The 5,061-nt window shown below is 35.1% G+C and overlaps 1 non-coding gene across 1 annotated transcript; it reads left to right on the top strand.

Annotated features, from left to right (window-relative positions):
* The first annotated feature begins 1,666 nt into the window (after window positions 1-1,666).
* On the top strand, window positions 1,667-1,773 carry LOC143651082 (U6 spliceosomal RNA). Its single transcript, XR_013159825.1, has one exon. It is a non-coding gene; the product is annotated as a U6 spliceosomal RNA (small nuclear RNA).
* Window positions 1,774-5,061: the final 3,288 nt, after the last annotated feature.

Raw genomic sequence — 5,061 nt, 5'->3', positions numbered from 1 at the left:
TGAGAAGTAAACCAGTTCCCATCTATATCAAATACCTCTTATACACCACTTCAAACCCTCTTTGTTCTGCCTTTTGTCCTACTTGTTCCTTACCAACGATTTTCGCTGCAGCCAGTTGTGCATGCAATGCAAACAATTTAATGCAGGTATTATCCAACAGCACTTCACCTCAGTCTGAACTTCACACCTCATACCTGCTGCATAAGAATCCCAGACCTAGACACACTCCCAACCCAAAATGACATGCAACTACCCCTCTATCATTCGTCATAACCCTTGAGTAAAATTTATTCCATAGAGAAGTTTAAACAAGATTTTGAACTTGGGGACACAATACCCAACTGAAGTGAGGGGTGAGTCATCTTACTGGAAACTGTAGGATTAACAGAGTCTGCATTCTATAAGAAAGAGCCCAAAAATCAAATAGATAACAATAACTTGGAGGAAACAGAGACAATACAGAAAATGGAAACAAATATTTTCAAACTATAATATTTTAAAAGAGAAAATATTGCATACATAGAATAAAACAGAATATTATTTCAAAAATTTTAAAAATTAAAATAATTATTTTAAATTAAAAATATAATAGTAGAAATAGAAGTTTTAAAAAACTAATTGGAAGGAAAAAAGTGAAGAAATCTTCCAGATAGTAGAAAGATGACAAAGAGATGGTAAACTGGGACCAGTCTAAAGGTCCAATATCCAATTAATAGAAATTCCAGAAAAAGAATGAGAGAATAAGAGTGAATTTTGAAAGAACTATGTCAACACATATGGTTGTGTGTTTTCAGAATAAGGATGGTGAGAAAGGAAAAGACATATCAAAATCAGAAATCAAAATTTCATTGGATTTACCAGCAAAAATATTGGAAGCTAGGAGACAATAAACCAATACCTTTAAAATTCTAAATGAAAAAAAAAATCATTTCTAATCTAGAATTCAATACCTGGCCAAACTATCTCTTACTCTGACTGGTATTTTCAAAAGGATCTTAAACAAATTTGTTTACCATGAATCTTTCTCAGAAAGTCTCAGAATCTACTAGAGATGTACTCTATCAAAAGGAAAAAATAAATCAAGAAAGATAAAAATATTAAATCCAGGAAACAAAATCTAACACAGAAGGAAGACCTGATTTTTCAGGATAATAGTATAGGGGTATTTCATTTTGGGAAATGAGGTCAGCATCATGAGCCCTAGATAATAATCAGTCCAGAGAGAACAGGAGGCTGAGGGCTCTAGAGGACACTTTTCCTAGAAAAAAATCAAAACAGATTATCTTAGATGTCAATGTTATTGAGAGGAGTCTGATAGATTTGTTGAGGAGTTCAAAGATGAATTATTTTTGTATTACAACTAAATAAAAATAGCAAACAACTAAAATGAAAAGAGATTGAGTTTAGGGAAAACAAAAATTGTTCAAAAACAGAAACATAATCAGGACAATATGTGTCTTAGCCATTAACACTTACATAATAACAATAATGGAGGTACTACTTAATTAAAAATATCATATGACTATATTAGAAAAATGTAGGAAAAGGAAATGTTTGTGGTAGGAAAGGAAGGAAATAAGGAGGAAGGGTAATGAAAGATCTAAATTCTCATCTCCTTTATTGAGAAGACAAAAGATAATATAGAAAATGTTTTACCAGTCAGAGAGTACTTACTTCTGCAACACACATACTAAAATTTGGAACAATACAGAGATGATTAGCATATCCCTTGCAAAGAATGGTATGCAAATTTGTGAAGTCTTCTGTATTTTCATGCATTTTTATTGAGATATATTCACATACTATATAATCATCCAAAGTGTGCAATCATCACCACAATATAGTTGTGCATTCATCACCACAATCAATTTTTGAACATTTTCATTACTCAAAAAAATAAGAATAAGAATAAAAATAAAAATAAAAAAGAACACCCAAAACATCTCCTACCAATTATTCCCTCTTATTATTTATTTTTTGTCTTTATTTTCTTACTCAAAATCTGTCCATACACTGGATAAAGGGAGTGCCAGCCACAAGATTTTCACAATCACATGGTTACACGATGAAAGCTATATAGTTATATAATCATCTTCAAGCATCAAGGCTGCTGGATTACAGTTCAGTAGTTTCAGGTATTTCTTTCTAGCTATTCTAATACATTAAAAATGAAAAAAGGGATATCTACATAATGTATAGGAATAACTTCTAGAATGACCTCTCGACTCTATTTAAAATCTCTCAGCCACTGAAACTTTATTTTGCTTCATTTACCTTACTTCTTTTGGCCAAGAAGTCTTTCTCTATCCCACAGTGCCAGGGCCAGGCTTCATCCCTGGGAGTCATGTCCCACACAGTGGGGAGGGCAGTGAGTTTACCTGCAGAGTCGGATTAGAGAAAAAATCCACACCTGAGCAACAAAAGAAGTTCTCTGGGGGGTGACTCTTAGGCATAATTATACATAAACTTAGCTTTGCCTTTGCAGGAATAACTTTCATAAGGGCAGCCCAAAGACTGAAGGCTTGACCTCGTAAGTTGGTAATTCCCAATGCTTGTGAGAAAATCAGGACTTCACCAGGTGGGCAAGTTTATTATTTCCACTTTTTCCCCCAGTCCCTCAAGGGGGCCTTGCAAATACTTTTTTATCTTTTGCCCAGATTACTCTAGGACACATTGGGGCATCACACTAACCTATATAAACCAGGAAGTTCTCACTCCTTATTCAAGGTTCCATGTAATTATGTTGTTCAAATAAACTGAACATACAAGTTAAAATAGATAGTTTGCTAAAGAAAATATAAATTTTGCACCAAATAAGCTTCTCTTCCTTTGGTATCATGCAGAAGTTGAAGTTTTGAAAACACAGTAAATATCATCGTTTAGTCTGATTTATCTTAATCCTAACTAGATAAGTTTCATCCATATCTCCAATTGAAATCTGATCTCTTTTTCAGCTTTTTAAACAGTTGCTGTATGGGGTCCTGCTGACTTTCATAGATGCAGAACTCTAGCTCTGATTCTCAGATGTCATACAGATCCCCAAAGTTCCAGGAAATTACCAGGTTATACACAAAAGCTAAGCATCTCAGAATTCAGAAATAACTGTTACAACTCAGAAATGGATGTGACTGCTGTAAGAGCTTACAATCTAAGAAAGTTCACAGTAAGCCTTCCCCTGATAACCTAGGCTCACAAATTCGATTTTCAGAGTTTGCAATTATAACTAGCCCATATTAGGGAGGCTTTACATCTGTCTTTTTGGTTTTGGCTTATATCTCTCAACATATTGCCCTCAAGTTTCATTAACCTAGTTGCATATTTCAAAACTTCATCCATTCTTGCAGCTGCTCAATATTCCATTGTGTGTATACACCACGGTTCATCCTTCCATTCATCAGTTGATGCACACTTAGGCCACCTCTATCCCATTACAAATCATGAATACTGCTGCCATAAACACCAGTGTGAAATGTCTATTCATGTCCCTGCTTTCAGTTCTTCCAAGTATATACCTAATAATGGCGTTGCAGGATCCTATGGCAACCTTATACTTAGCCTCCTGTGGAACCACCACACTGCCTTCCAGAGGGACTGCACCATTCTGCTACCCCACCAACAGTGAATAGATACATCTCTCTATCCACTCATTGATTTGATTTTTTATTTGGTTTAGTATGTTTATCTGAACATCTTTAATTAGTTGTTTCAATTCCTGTATCTCATTTGAAGTATTATTTGCTTTGACGGGGTCTCATCTTCATTTTTCCTAGTTTGACTCATAATTGAGTTGCTGGTGTCTAGGTACCTGATTTCCTTAGTTAATTTACTCTGGAGGCTGTTTTCACTCTTTTATGTAGGGTTTTTTTTTTTTTTTTTGGTTGACTTGTTCTTTATCTGTTCTTCAGCATTTAGTTCAACTTGTTCTAGACCTCTAGCTAAGCTTCTACTTAACTGATCAACAGTTTTCAGCTCTTGTTTTACTGGTATTTGCCCTGCCTATATGGAACTTTTTTTAAGGAGGGTCTCCCCAGATATGATCAATCCCAGTCATATTTTCCCAGACCACACAGGCCTAAGTCTCAGCAGGAGGTTATATTCAATATCACATTTCCCTGAGGATAAGACCCAGCAAGTTGTCACACTTTCTGGTGAAACCTCTAGACTCTGTCCTTTCTTATCCTGCCAAGCACTTGGTACTTGTCAGCCTGCAGCTCCTCAATGGCATAAAGTGGAGCTGTGCCTTTAATTCTCAGCAGACCCTGTCCTTCTCAGGCATGTGGTTGAGAAAGAGGCTGAGGTAGAACGCAAGTTTAAGCTGTTTCTGTTTTCTAGCAAATTGGGTCTGAGTTCTCTGAGTGAAGGCCACCAGTTGAGCTAGGCTGGCCCTTCCTTTTCTTGGGATTCATATGCCCTTTCAGTTGACTAGTTACTTTTTCACTTGACTAGTTACTTTGCCACAGATAAACAAATGCTGAGAGATTCATTAAGAAGAGACCTTCCCTGCAAGAAATGCTAAAGAAAGTTCTCCCAGCTGAAAAAAAAAAAGACAGGAGAGAGAGGTCTAGAGGAGGGTACAGAACTGAAGAGTATTAGTAAGGGTAACTTAAAGACAAAAGAGAAAGTAAAATAGATCTGGCAAATAAAAGTCTAATGATAAGAAGATTGAATCAAGAACTACTTTGAATGTTAATAGATTAAACTCCCCAATTATAAGACACAGATTGACAATATGGATTAAAAAATATGATCCATCTAAACTCCCCAATTATAAGACACAGATTGACAATATGGATTAAAAAGTATGATCCATCTAAACTCCCCAATTATAAGACACAGATTGACAATATGAATTAAAAAGTATGATCCATCTATTTGTTGTTTACAGAGGACTCATCTTAGGCCCAAAGATTCAAACAGGTTGATAGTTAAAGGATGGAAAAAGATGTATTCCATAGAAGGAGTAATGAAAAGAAAGATGAGTTAGCTATACTAATATCAGACAAAATAGACTTTAAATGTAAAGATGTTATAAGATACAAGAAAAGAAGTTATATATTAATA

The sequence above is a fragment of the Tamandua tetradactyla genome, chromosome 11 (assembly GCF_023851605.1).
Source record: "Tamandua tetradactyla isolate mTamTet1 chromosome 11, mTamTet1.pri, whole genome shotgun sequence".
NCBI classification, from domain to species: domain Eukaryota; kingdom Metazoa; phylum Chordata; class Mammalia; order Pilosa; family Myrmecophagidae; genus Tamandua; species Tamandua tetradactyla.
Note: the sequence above shows the minus strand (reverse complement) of the source record. Positions and strands in the feature narration are given on the sequence as shown.